Source organism: Oncorhynchus tshawytscha, linkage group LG06, assembly GCF_018296145.1.
Source record: "Oncorhynchus tshawytscha isolate Ot180627B linkage group LG06, Otsh_v2.0, whole genome shotgun sequence".
NCBI classification, from domain to species: domain Eukaryota; kingdom Metazoa; phylum Chordata; class Actinopteri; order Salmoniformes; family Salmonidae; genus Oncorhynchus; species Oncorhynchus tshawytscha.
Window position 1 is genome coordinate 63,433,651 of NC_056434.1, and position 15,209 is coordinate 63,448,859.

The 15,209-nt window shown below is 43.2% G+C and overlaps 1 protein-coding gene across 1 annotated transcript in view; it reads left to right on the forward strand.

Annotated features, from left to right (window-relative positions):
• LOC112252852 (serine/threonine-protein kinase 32C) overlaps positions 1–15,209 on the forward strand; it is a 153,317-nt gene that overhangs the window by 38,992 nt on the left and 99,116 nt on the right. The window lies entirely within an intron of this gene.

The window sequence follows — 15,209 nt, forward strand, 5'->3', positions numbered from 1 at the left end:
ATGGATTATCTTGGCAAAGGATAAATGCTCACACAGGGATGTAAACATTTGTGCAAAGATGTTGAGAGAAATAAGCTTTTTGTCCTCATGGAACATTTCTGGGATCTTTTATTTCAGCTCATGAAACATGGGACCAACACTTTACATGTTGTGTTTATATTTTTGTTCAGTGTATATTCTGTGAATGTCAGAGCCTGGAGTTGGATATTCAGTTGAATTTTCAAAGGCTATTAGGCCTTTAATTTCTCCTTTCATCCATACTCAATAAGTGTTTTTATTTAATTTGCAAGCATTTAATGTTGGGCCTCTTACCAGCAGTGAATGTTGGACCTCTTAATAGTTTCAATTCACCTTCCAACTGCCAAGGGTCACCCCCTGGAAGGCTCAAAGACGCTTACTCAAATGAACATTTATTCATTTTTCCAGACCGTATCCACAGCAACATCAAAAGTGAACGTAATAAAATTAAAGGAAGAGTGGAGAACTGAATTGCCAACTTGTAAAAAAGGAAATGGTGGAATATGGATTTGACCTGGTTGAAAAAATGGCAGGTCTAGTCTTTACATAAGACACAAATTACTGTAACAGTAGTAGCGTCTACTCATTTGCTTGTCACAAGGTACAATATACATTTTAGTGGCATTACTCTGCTCTAAGTATTTCCTTAGATGCTGGACCTAAAGTACACCTCGATACAGTAGGCTTAGGCTATAGCATTTCTCTCTCTGTGGGTTCAGTTGTAGCTCCACAGACAGCGAGGGTATCGAGTTGCCCTGTCCCTAGGCAAGCACTCCTGTTTCTCTCTAGTCCTTGAAAACGACCCACATATGGTCTATAGTACCTCCATTTTGGATAAAGGGTGGACAGTATCAGACCGCCTAGTTTATTGATTATGATGAGACACTCACCCACTTAAATTACCCAGGGTTCTACAAAAGTAAGATCTAAGAGGCCAGTCATGCCACATACCGTACGTAGCATGGCGTGTCTTTGGTGGCCTATGATTTACAAAGAAAATGATTTAATGGCTGGCTAGTCACCAAGTCTCTTTGTGGTTTTCCCTTCAAGCCAATTGAGGGCCCTTAAGCCCTGTCCGAAGGAACTGTCGTGGCGGCAGGTGACGTCTTCTTCCAATGATATTAGGTTTATTTGAACTTGATATTGAATTGTGACGCGATAATTCAATCAAAATATGTATAGGTATTAACATTAAGAATTTATAGATATGTCCTTATGTTTATTTAAGGCTTCTGACAATATTTTTGTTTCCTACCCCCTCCAATTCTCACAAACACCAACATGACCCTGCATTATGCTTTGTTAATTAAAGGTTACATTAAAATGTTAAAAAACCTGCATTAACCCTGAACATCCTGGCTTTGAACATACGTTTTAGCTAATAATCTCTGTACTATCTGAACTGCAGGTCCACATTAACGTATAGAACTGATCTCACAATTCATCTGCGTTCCTGATGACACCCCCCACCCCTCACCCAACTCTTTGTGCCGGGAGTGGTGACTGTGATGGTGATTAATAAAGAACGGCTCATGAAAATTACATCTCTGGATACACAATTACTGCCAAAATATGACTAAAGAAGCTCAGCGCCTGGGAGAAAATTTGTCATTTTTATACATGACACTATCATAAATGTTCATACATTTGTGATACATCTATTACACTTTTTTTTAAAGCCTTACAAAGTCTGTCTCACACCCCACCGTGTTTCGGTCTCTAGTTTTTCATATATTGACCATTTGTTGTTTTATTAAAGCACAGAATATTTAAGTACGATTCCTATTGTATTGTTTTCATTGCTGTTTCCTCATTCCATTTCTCCATTTGTTGTAACTTGCTGTGTAAAAAAACCTTGTTTATATGAAAGGTTGGAAGGGATGTGTTTCCAGAACTCAAACTGTACCTGTCAGTATTGTCTTGGGTAGAATGAGTCTCGGTAATGATCCTGCCCACCTTGCAGAGTCTTGGACGTCTCTCACTCAACTCAGCATGGTTACCATGTCTCCCAACCCGTAGGTAAACTTGCTAACCACTACTCCAATATTGTTAACCTACTTAGATTGTAATGAGCCTTCCTAAGCGAGGGTTGCTACCGTGTTGTGGTCATTGCTCAATATCAGCGTCATTTCTGCAGTTCCAGATGGTTGAAATGGGGGTTTTGATAGGGTTATAGGATCGTAGACCTGCGAGCTACAGTATGGTGCTCTCTCTCTCTCTGTCCCCCTAGGCACTTCCTGTTTTATCACTGGAGCCAGAGTTGCTCAGGGTGTTGTGCTCCCAGTCCCAGAACAGCTACTGTCCTTTGTCAGAACAAGCCAGAGGGAGGGTGAGATCCACCCCCTTCCCTCAACCCACCATTTATATCCCCCGTGAGGCCTGCAGTAGAGCTGTCTCTCAAAGCATTATCTTTTTTTACACTAAGCTGCCTCTGCATAGCACCCATCAAATCTAGCCATTTGTCAAACTGATGTAGTGCCATGCACAGTGAGTGGAATGCAGTATCAGAAAGGCTGATGAAAAGATTTATCATGATATTCACAATCTGGCTTATCTGGTGCCTGAAGTTAAATGCCGCCTTTGCAGTCGTAGTGTGTCATGTCAAATCTTACAATCGGGCTGCAGTATGTCATGGATGCTAACCCAAGTGTAATAGAGAGGTCTCACACATGCACTTCACGCACGCACACACACTTTCTGGAACCTACTCTGTGGGCTCTGGGCCAACATCAGCACACCTCCCAGGAGCCAACCAATCACCCAGAGAGAAGCACATCACACAGTGAAGCCTGCTCAGTACTTCCTCCCGGTGGGTCAGCAATCAGACTCTTATTGTGGATGTCACCATTAGGGTTGCAAAGGGTCGGAAACTTTCCGGATATTTTCCATGGGAATTTAAGCCCGGGAATTTGGGGAATTTAGCTTAAATTCATCAAAAAGTTTGCTTATAACAGTGAACCTTTTTTTGGGGGGGGGAAATATATGGCAATTCTAGGTCTTGTGGCATATTTTAGTTAAACTATCCTCAATTTAATGGAATTGCAACCCTCTGCATGCACAGTGCATTCTTCCATCACATGTACAGCTGGTTCTCAAGATCTTGCACACTAATGAAATGCTATTGAGCCAACACTACTTCATTGTCTGAGCCAAGGACGACATACTTTCTGGAAAGTTTTGATTACAATACTGGGTGGGGTGAATATATTTTATATGACATACTGATCATGATTTTTGTTAATTAACTAGTAAATAGTAGCCTAGAGGAAAGTGTGTTTTAAATCATTTCTATCTTGTTAACAATTACTGCTAGTTAGTTTTTGCTACCATGTGGGTTTTAGATTTGCTTGAGCCTGCTAACTGGAGTGTTAATTCACCTGTTTCTATACATGTTTCAGTTTAAAGCATTTATCTTACAAAGGAGTTGTTTAATCTAACTGCTTAACTATTTATCTGTACTTGGAATTGTATTTGGGTCATTTTTACTCATTTCTTTTCAAAACTTTACAGAAAAATGCCACGGGCACTATCTGATGTGGAGACATTTCAATGCAGCTGATGTATAAGGACAAGTTGTGTACATTTGCAAATACTGTGCCAAATCATGTGAAGAATGCAACAAAGATGCAGAATCATCTGGCCAAGTTCCCTCAGTGCTCACAACAAGCAACCTTTGACAAATGTCCCACTACTTCTATTCGAGGTGAAATGATGAATCAGACACCTTATCGATAGCAACAGCTCATGGTCCTCCTGAAATCAGAAGTTTTTTTGACTCAATGGAGGAACATAGTCAGAGAAATGCTGATCAATGTCTTGCTCGATCTGTGTAGGCAACTGGTACACCTCTGATGCTCACAGGTAATGTGTATTGGAAGAGATATATGAAAGGTCTTCACCCAGAATACACCTTCCAAACAGACATGCTTTATCTACTCATTTGCTGGATGCAGTTCAACAGAGTTCAAGTGAAGGACAAGCAAATCATTAAGAAAGCAGACTGTATTGCAATCATCTCTGATGGGTGGTCGAATGTTCGTGGGCAAGGAATAATTAACTACATCATCTCCACCCCTCAACCAGTATTCTACAAGAGCACAGACACAAGGGACAACAGACACACCGGTCTCTACATTGCAGATGAGCTGAAGGCAGTCATCAATGACCTTGGACCAAAGAATGTGCAGTTGAAGTCAGAAGTTTACATACACTTAGGTTTGAGTCATTAACTTGTTTTTCAACCACTCCACACATTTCTTGTTAACAAACTATAGTTTTGGCAAGTCGGTTAGGACATCTACTTTGTGCATGACACAAGTAATCTTTCCAACAATTGTTTACAGACAGATTATTTCACTTATTTACTGTATCACAATTCCAGTGGGTCAGAAGGTTACATACACTAAGTTGACTGTGCCTTTAAACGGCTTGTAAAATTCCAGAAAATGATGTCATGGCTTTAGAAGCTTCTGATAGGCCAATTAACATAATTTGAGTCAATTGAAGGTGTACCTGTGGATGTATTTCAAGGCCTACCTTCAAACTGAATGCCTCTTTGCTTGATATCATTGGAAAATCAAAATAAATTAGCCAAGATCTCAGAAGAAAATTGTAGACCTCCAAGTCTGGTTCATCCTTGGAAGCAATTTCCAAACGCCTGACGGTACCACGTTCATCTGTACAAACAATAGTACGCAAGTATAAACACCATGGGACCACGTAGCCATCATACCGCTCAGGAAGGAGACGTGTTCTGTCTCATAGAGATGAATGTACTTTGATACAAAATGTGCAAATGAATCCCAGAACAGCAGCAAAGGACCCTGTGAAGATGCTGGAGGAAACGGGGACAAAGGTATCTATATCCACAGTAAAACAAGTCCTATATCAGCATAACCTGGAAGGCCGCTCAGCAAGGAAGAAGCCACAGCTCCAAAACCGACATAAAAAAATCCAGACTACGGTTTGCAACTGCACATGGGTTACAAAGATCGTACTTTTTGGAGAAATGTCCTCTGGTCTGATGAAACAAAAATAGAACTGTTTGGCCATAATGACCATCGTTGTGTTTGGACGAAAATGGGGAGGCTTGCAAGCTGAAGAATGCCATCCCATTCGTGAAGCACGGGGGTGGCAGCATCATGTTGTGGGGGTGCTTTGCTGCAGGAGGGACTGGTGCACTTAACACTATCTGGCATCATGAGGAAGGAAAATTAGATGGATATATTGAAGCAACATCTCAAGACCTCAGTCAGGAAGTTAAAGCTTGGTCGCAAATGGGTCTTCCAAATGGACAATGACCCCAAGCATACTTCCAAATTTGTGGCAAAATGGCTTAAGGCCAACAAAGTCAAGGTATTGGAGTGGCCATCCACAAAGCCCTGACCTCAATCCCCTAGAACATTTTGTGGGAAGAACTGAAAAAGTGTGTGCGAGCAAGGAGGCCTGCAAACCTGACTTACACCAGCTCCGTCAGGAGGAATGGGCCAAAATTCACCCAACTTATTGTGGGAAGCTTGTGGAAGGCTACCCAAAACATTTGACCCAAGTTAAAGAATTTAAAGGCAAAGCTACCAAATACTAATTGAGTGTATGCAAACTTCTTACCCACTGGGAATGTGATTAAAGAAATAAAAACTGAAATAAAAAATTCTCTCCTATTATTCTGACATTTCACATAATTAAAATAAATTGGTGATCCTAAATGACCTATGACAGGGAATTTTTACTCTGATTAAATGTCAGGAAATGTGAAACTGAGTTTAAATGTATTTGGCTAAAGTGTAAGTAAACTTACGACTTGAAATGTATTTGCACTGGTGACAGACAATGCTGTGAACTTGAAGGTTGCTTGGTCTAAAGTGGAGAAGTTCTACCCTCACATCACACCCATTGGCTGTGCTGCTCATGCATTGAATCTGCTGCTCAAGGACATCATGGCTCTGAAAAAAATGGATACACTCTACAAGAGAGCCAAGGAAATGGTTAGGTATGTGAAGGGTCATCAAGTTATAATAGCAATCTACCTCACCAAGCAAAGTGAGAAGAATAAGAGCACCTCATTGAAGCTGCCCAGAAACACCCATTGGGGTGGTGTTGTCATTATGTTTTACAGTCTCCTGGAGGGGAAGGAATCTCTTCAAGAAATGGCCATATCAGTCTGCTGATATGAACAGCCCCATCAAGAGGATCCTCCTGTATGATGTATTTTGAGAGAGTGGTAAGCATCCTGAAACATATAGCAGTAGCAATTGCATGGATTAATGGAGATGGCATCCTGTCTGATGTTCAGACTCTGCTTGCAGATGTAAGAGAAGAGATCCGTCCTGCCCTGCCCATTTCATTGTTGCTCCAGAAAGAGGACACTGCAGTTCTGAAATACATCAAAAACCGTGAAGACCTCTGTCTGAAGCCCATACATGCCTCAGCGTACATGTTAGACCCCAAGTATACTGGCAAGAGCATCCTGTCTGGTGCAGAGATCAACAAGGCTTGTGTTAGTCATCACTACCGTGTCTCACCACCTTGGCCTGGATGAGGGAAAGTTTCTTGGCAGTCTGGCGAAGTACACTTCCAATCAAGGGTTTCTGGATGTAGAAGCAATATGGCAGTCGTGCCAACATATTTCATCAGCCATCTGGTGGAAGGGACTTTGTGGAGCTGAGGCTCTTTTGCCGGTTGCCCTCCACCATCCTCCAAATCCCCCAACATCAGCCGCCTCCGAGCGCAACTGGTCCTTGTTTGGGAACACATACACACCAAAACATGTAACAGGCTAACCAATACAAGGGTTGAAAAAGTGGTGGCCATCTGGGAAATTTGAGGCTTTTTGAGCCTGACAACGAGCCATCCTCAACAAGGTTGGAAAGTGACAGTGAAGATGAGGCCTCAGAGTCTGATGTTCAAGAGGTGGACATTGAGGAGGTCCAGGGAGGATACATGGAAGCCTGAGAGGAAGACAACCAAAGCTTTAGTTTCTGGACTATAATTTTACAGATGTATGTTGTGTGCTTATTGTTTAACCATTTGATATGTACTAGTGGATATTTTGAGACCTTAAAATGTTTTTGGGAGATGCGATGGATCATTGGGGATCATTCAATATTCCCTTTATTTTGTTCAGTGAAATCATCCCATGTGAAGTGTCAACTCATTTAATTAGTTTAAAAATGTTTTTTTTCTATTGAAAGGATTTAATAATTTTCAATTGTCTTCTTATGATAAGGTTAAAGGTTTGTTTCTGTCTCCTTATATGGTAAATATATCCAATGCAAAAAAACATTAAAATGGTATTAATTTTAATTTGCATATTCCCGTTAATTCCCATATTTCCGTTTATTCTCACGGAAAGTTTCCACCTATGAATATTCCCCAAAATGTGCAATCCTCGTCACCATGCTTGCAGATTTCCAACTTTAGAAGTTCAAAATCCCCTACACCATGCATGCCACTCTGTCTCTGCATGAAGGCCAAAACCCACAGCCCTAATGCAGCACTCACAGAAACCTGAGGCAAGAAAGGGGAGGAGAGTCAATGTCGTGATTGCAGATGCTACCAGCTTCCGTTGAACACCACTTAACCCAGAAATAACCCAAATTACAGGAAGCTTTTACTCTTTTGTTGTTTGAATATCAACATTTTCTCCTCAGACTGTAGGTAATTTCCCATAAAGTTAACAGAAGAGCTGATTCAGAAGATGGATTGCAATAAATTACGTTAAGTGTCCCTTCGTTTAGTGTGAATTAACCCTAAAATAGGCAACCGCTATTTCTCACTTTAGATTCACAGGAAACAGTTCTTGAGCGTTATTCTGTGTCTGATGTGCAAGAAGGAAACTCATTGTGAAAAGAAGGCAAATGGAAGCAAACACATTATTGAAATGGTGGTATAATGCCATGGTTAGGAAGAGTTGACAGTAGAAAAAACGACTACAGACGAGGCAGGATCTGCGTCCCACACTCCAGTAAAATGCTTTGGGTAAAAATAACGTGAAATGTGTTTAACTGGACTGAACTACACTTACCGAATCCCAGCGGGAGAGATGTGTTAGTCAGGAGTTACCCTCAGCTAAAGAGTATTTGCGTTATGAAGCAGGCTTAATCCATGCCCGGGAGGTCTGCAACATGAAAGCACGGCACTGCCTTCCCCATAATCAAGCTCTCAGCATGACTGTGAGCTAGCAAGGCATGTGGAGAGACTAGGGCCTCTGACAGTGAATGGATGGCTACAGGAAGTAGCGTGTCCTTTCTAATTGCCCACACCATGAAACAAGGCCAGGGACCTCATTTATATTATTACTACCTTGGAACCAAATTCAATAGAGCAAGTCAAGACTAACAAATATCTTCGAGTTTGGGTGGGTGAGAAGCTGAGCATGTCTAGTCATTTTGAGAAACCTGGTAAAAAAGATCAAGTTGAGAATAGGTTTTTATTACTGGCATAAGGCTTGTTTTTCTTTGGAGTCCAGAAAAGCGCTGGTATGGTGTCCATTCCTGTTATATGCAGACCTCAAGCACTACCCTGAAGGCACTTAATACCATGTATCATGCAGCTCTTATGTTTATTACCAACCAAAAGCATCTGACACACCACTGTGATCTCTATAGTGCTGTTGGCTGGTCTTTGTGAACTTAAACATTGATATACTATGATCTTTAAGGTCAGAAAATAAATGGCAGTTACACTAATGCTTACTTTTTAACGGTTCCTAAAATCAGAATGGGTTATAGCAAAAAAGTGTTTTAGTAACTCAGCTCGGTGGTCTTGGAATTCTCTCCAGACCAGCTTGAAACTCCAGGATCTTGTTTCCTTGGAGTTGAAAAGTTTAGTTGACTCACATGTTACTGAAGAATGTGATTGTCATTAGGTCATGATGTGGTGGTACATATATTTTTATTTAATCATGACACATGTATGTGTCTGTAATTGAAATGTATGTCTGTGATCAAAATGTTTTAAAATATGGTGTTTCTATGTCTAAGTTGTTACTGTAACGGAGATGCAGGGAGTCAGGAAGCAGGTGCAGTCGTTGAGTTTAATAGGAACTTTAACCCGTACGCTAATAATCGGGAAGCAAGTACAGGGAGTGAATAATTTAATAAATAAACTAAAATGGAACAAAACAAGAAAAACGAGCAGCGTACAAACACAGGAACAGAATCAATAATGCCTGGGGAAAGGACCAAAGGGAGTGACAGATATAGGGGAGGTAATCAGGAAGGTGATGGAGTCCAGGTGAATCTCATTATGTGCAGATGCACGTAACGATGGTGGGAGGTGTGCGTAATAATAAGACAACTGGCCGCCGTAGAGGGTGAGCGGGAGTAAACATGACTGTACTCCGTCCCTGACGCGCAGCTCCAGCTGCCGGACAATGTCAACCAGAGGGACGGTCCCGAGGACCAGGAGAGGGCCGGTCGCCTCTGCTGAGGCGCTGGAACCTGTAGAGCAGAAGGGAGCCGAGGGGAGCCGGCCGTGGGGAGCCAGCCGAGGCGTCCCCGGTTGCTTCGGACGAGGCGCGGGGAACCGGCCGAGGCGTCCCCGGTTGCTTCGGACGAGGCGCGGGGAACCGGCCGAGGCGTCCCCGGTTGCTTCGGACGAGGCGCGGGGAACCGGCCGAGGCGTCCCCGGTTGCTTCGGACGAGGCGCGGGGAACCGGCCGAGGCGTCCCCGGTTGCTTCGGACGAGGCGCGGGGAACCGGCCGAGGCGTCCCCGGTTGCTTCGGACGAGGCGCGGGGAACCGGCCGAGGCGTCCCCGGTTGCTTCGGACGAGGCGCGGGGAACCGGCCGAGGCGTCCCCGGTTGCTTCGGACGAGGCGCGGGGAACCGGCCGAGGCGTCCCCGGTTGCTTCGGACGAGGCGCGGGGAACCGGCCGAGGCGTCTGTGGAAGAATGTGCAAAGTAGAGAGAGAGAAATAATGGGGTGCAAGGGAGCAAAATAAATAAATACAGTAGGGAAAGAGGTAGTTGTTTGGGCTAAATTATTCATGGGCTATGTACAGGTGCAGTCATCTGTGAGCTGCTCTGACAGCTGGTGATTAAAGCTAGTGAGGGAGATAAGTGTTTCCAGTTTCAGAGATTTTTGTAGTTCGTATCTGACAGTTTCTGAAAGAAAAAAACAATTGCAAATTGTTGTGAACCTGTAAACAGATCGTTTGAATTCAATGTTTTGCATGAACTTTTTCTCTGAACGTAAATATGCTGTACTGCCTGCGAGTTTTTAAACATTGTCCTAGTATGTCTATTTAATTGAACAACTGAACAAAAATGTAAACACATCATATAAGGTGTTTCATGAGCTGAAATAAGAGATCCCAGAAATATTTAATATTTCAATTTGTGAACATACTGTTCAAAAATGTGTTTACATCCCTGTACGTGAACATTTATCCTTTGTCAAGATAATCCAGCCACCTGACAGGTGTGGCATATCAAGAAGCTGATTAAACAGCATGATCATTACACAGGTGCACCTTGTGCTGGTGACAAAAAAAGCCACTAAATCTAAAATGTGCAGTCTTGTCACACAACACAATCCCACAGATGTCTCAAGTTTTGAGGGAGCATCCAATTGGCATTCTGACTGCAGGAATGTCCACCAGAGCTGTTGCCAGAGACTGTAATGTTAATTTCTCTGCATACAGCATCGTTCCAGGGAATTTGGCAGTACGTCCAACCGGCCTCACAACCGCAGACCACATGTAACGACACCAGCCCAGGACCTCCACATCTGGCTTCTTCACCTGTGGGATTGTCTGAGAACAGCCATCCAGACAGCTGATGAAACTGTGCGTTTGCACAATCAAAGAATTTCTGCACAAACTGTCAGAAACCATCTCAGAGAAGCTTATCTGTGTGCTCGTTGTCCTCACCAGAGTCTTGACCTGACTGCAGATTGGCATCGTAACCGACTTTTAGTTGGCAAATTCTCACCTTCAATTCCGCTGGCACACTGGAGAAGTGTGCTCTTCATGGATGAATCCTGGTTTCAACTGTACCGGGCAGATGGCGTGTGTGGGAGAGCAGTTTGCTGATGTCATCATTGTGAATAGAGTGCCCCATGGTGGCGGTGGGGTTATGATATGGGCAGGCATAAACTACGGACAACGAACACAATTGCATTTTGTCGATGGCAATTTTGAACGCACAGAGATGCCTTGACAAGATCCTGAGGCCCACTGTCGTGGCATTCATCTGGCGCCATCACCTCATGTTTCAGCATGATAATGCATGGCCCCATGTCGCAAGGATCTGTACACAATTCCTGGAAGCTTAAAATGGCCCAGTTCTTCCATGGCCTGCATACTCACCAGACATGTTACCCCTTGAGCATGTTTGGGATGATCTGGATTGACGTGTATGACAGCTTATTCCAGTTCCCACCCTATATCCAGTAAGTTCTCACAGCCATTGAAGAGGAGTGGGACAACATTCCGCAGGCCATAATCAACAGCCTGATCAACTCTATGCGAAGGAGATGTGTCGTGCTGCATGAGGCAAATGGTGGTCACACCAGATATCACAGGTGGGACCAAGTCACTATTATTCGAGTCACAAGTCTCAAGTCACAAGGTCCGAGTCTCAAGTAGAACGGGTCAAGACTTGACTCCAAGTCGTGCATTCTAAGAGCCAAATGGTCGAGTCGCACGTTTTCAAGTGAAATAAAAGATAAATCTATACATGCTACAAATCTTTGTCTATTTATTGAGGCTACCAGACAGCCTATGTAATTGTAAAATAGGGCCATAAGGGCATGCAATGAGCAGAAGGCAAGGCAGGTAGACTGGCTCAGTGTACATTTATTTACAGGTCTTGGTGATCCAATGGCGAAAGCGCCAGATCATACAAAACATACAAGTAGATGTATCCAAATATGCACGGGCAATATCCCAAAAGAAAAAGCCTTTATCAGCCCTAACCTGTCCTATTTGAATGGACATCGGTAGAGGGCAAGACTGTACAGACTCTCCTTGAGAAAGCCAAATCAAATCTGTCTAACAGGAGCTCAAACCGGTAAGCCTACATTTAATAAGCGCTTGGACCACTTGACCACTTGGACTCCCCGAGGACCATACAATTACCCAATTGGCAGTTACAACCAATAAATGGTTCTACAATGTAAAAGGCAATTTCCATATACAAATCAAATAATTGTATTTGCCACATTGTGCCGAATACAACAGGTGTAGAACTTCCAGTGAAATGCTTACTACAAGCCCTAACCAACAATGCAGTTAAAAAATTACAAAAAAAAATCAAATAAAGTAACATTATTAAAGAGCAACAGTAAAATAACAATAGTGAGGCTATATACAGGGGGTACCGGTGCGGGGAAACCGGTTAGTCCATTGTTACAATAGTAATTTCGTCTTTGTCATTCAATGTCATGAATGATATTTCAACACCATGCATACATGGAATATAATTTGATTTTAATCAATGTTTTGTCTCCAAAGCATAATTTTACCCCCCTTTTGTGATCTTGTCTCATCGCTGCAACTCCCCAACGGGCTCGGGACAGGCGAATGTCGAGTCATGCGTCCTCCGAAACGTGCCCCACCAAGCCGCACTTCTTAACACCCGCTCGCTTAACCTGGAAGCCAGCTGCACCAATGTGTTGGAGGAAACATTGTTCAACTGACGATCGAAGTCAGCCTGCAGGTGTCCGGCCCGCCATAAAGAGTCGCTAGAGCGCGATGAGTCAAGTAAAATTGGTTGTGCAGTCAGGGTTCAACTATTTTTTTAAAAACAGTTAAAAGGAGTATCATTGTGCAAAAGTGCAGCAATAAATATACATTTCCTTTCATGTGCAGCTTCAGAAAGTTTATGGCCTGTGGGATAAAAGGGGTCTTGTATCTGTTGCTGTTGAGTTTGGGAAGTTTTAAAACGACAAACCTGAGGGGGAAAAGCGCACAATCGTCAGAGGGGTTGGTCAGGACAGTCTATGATACTGTTCGCTCCACTCACAACTTGTTTCCTGAATGTCACTAAGACCTGTGCCTGTTGCACCCCGATGACCTTGCTGACCACCTTAACCACCCTGTCCAACCTATTTTTGTTGCAAACATTAAGATTGCCAGACCAGTCCACCATCGAGAACATCAATAGGGATTCAATATAAATCCTGTAAATCAGTGTTCAGCTTTCAAAAAAAACAAAATAGCTGCTGCTGTCCCATTTTACAGATGGCATCTGTGTTCTCCTCAAACGTCTGCTTGTTGTCCAGTACATTCCCCATGTATTTGTCAGTACTGACCAGTCATTTCCCATGTACTTGTCAGTACTGACCAGTAATGTCCCATGACCACAGTGGATGTGAGGTTCAGTGGCTGCCTTCTAAAGTCAACGGCCATATCTTTAGTTTGAGACATTCAGTTGGAGGAATCAGTTCTCACACCATGACACAGTCCTCTACCACAGGTCCATGCTCAGACTCTCTATCCTGTAGTGGACTGATGATGACAGAGTCATCAGCAAACTTGATGTGCCTGTTTTTCTATTCGCTACGACAGTCATTAGTGTATAGTATGTACAGAAGTAGAGGGCACACAGCTGTCGTGGGGATCCGGTGGAGGAGCAGAGCTGCTTTGACATGACGCCATTTACTCACACTTGTTGGGACCGGTCGGTAAGGAAGTCCACTACCCAGCCCACAATGCTCACATCCAGCTTTAAGTGGGAGAGAAGCTTCTCTGCTAGCATGTGAGGCTGGAGTAGTATTGAAGGCCGGCGATAAGTCGATGAACAGAAGCCTCGCATGGGTTTGTGGGCGTTCCTGGTGCTTGTAGAGGAAGGGTTAGAGTGGCGTCCTCCACCCCCTGCTTTGCTTTGTAAGCAAACTGCAGGGAGTCCAGGGAATTCTCAATCTGACACAGTACATCCACCTTGATTAGCTTCTCAAATGATTTCATCACCAATGATGTCAGTGTCACTGGCCTAAAGTCATTTTAGCACCTTGGGGGATTTGCATTTTGCCACAAGAACAACAGTAACATGCTTTCAGAGTTTAGGCACCTTCTGCAGCTGGAGTGACATTTTTGTTCAGTATATTTACCTGTTTTTTTTCTCATAAGGATGTCATCATATCCTCCATTTGCAGAAAAAGCTTCAGTTACTTTCCTGCTTGCAAAGCAAGACTTCAACTATTAGAAACTGCACACGCATGGCCTAAGGTTTATGGGAAGCAAAGTACATTCTCATGTCAAGTTGAGTTTCTAAATGCCAACTTTTCCATGAACTGGTGCATGCATGTTTTAGGGTATTTTTTGTGTGTACGCAACGTTTATACATGAGGCCCCAGGCCTTTTCTACTTGACACTAATTCAAAAGAATGGCCTGATTCACAGGGCTACTACAGGCTGACGCAGAGGCAGGGGGCGTTTTGTATGTTTCCCATCTTACAATGATTCACTCTTTCTAAGGAAGATCCAGATTGATGAGATGGATGGAAAGGTTGAGGTGGCATAATGCAATATGCTGTATATTTTCCCCTTTCGGCCCTCCATCATACACAGCATTTTGTCAGACTCTGTGTATGACAGACAATCTCAATAAACACAGACTTATTGTAGCCTAGAGAATGTTCTGCTATAGCAAACCAACTCACTGGTGTGGATATGATGTTTTTCCCTGTAGGCTATCTGAGACTGGAAACTGGATTGAATCAAATCTGTCATAGTGTTTCCTGTTTATGTTGCGTATTTGTTTACACAAATATTGCTCTCAAACCCACTTCACAGAACCCCAAACTATTCTGCAACATTATTTGACCCGGGATAGAGAGACGTTTATGGTGTATAAATACTGCAATATAGGTTGATCCCTGTATAACAACAACATGGATTTGGTCCGGTCTGTTGATGTTTCTGTGCGTCTATCCATTTAAATCATCTAGTTACATTACAAGTACAGTCAGTGTTTCCCCCATCTTCTCCACTGTTCCCGCGTTCATCTGCTGTGGTTCCATCAAAGCCCTGTCATATTTAAAGATTAGCTATGTACAAAATGTTGAACCGGAAGAATCCAGGGAGGATTATCTCGTCTTCCAGAGCAAAACATGCAAACCAGGCCTGATGCCTTTTGTGTGGCGCCTCTGCAGTGGCTTCTCAGTCACGGCCTGTGTGCCAAGGTCTGGTCTGGTGGATGGCATAGCGTGGAGTAAGTTAGTTAGTAAGAAGCTGTCTGCCCAGGG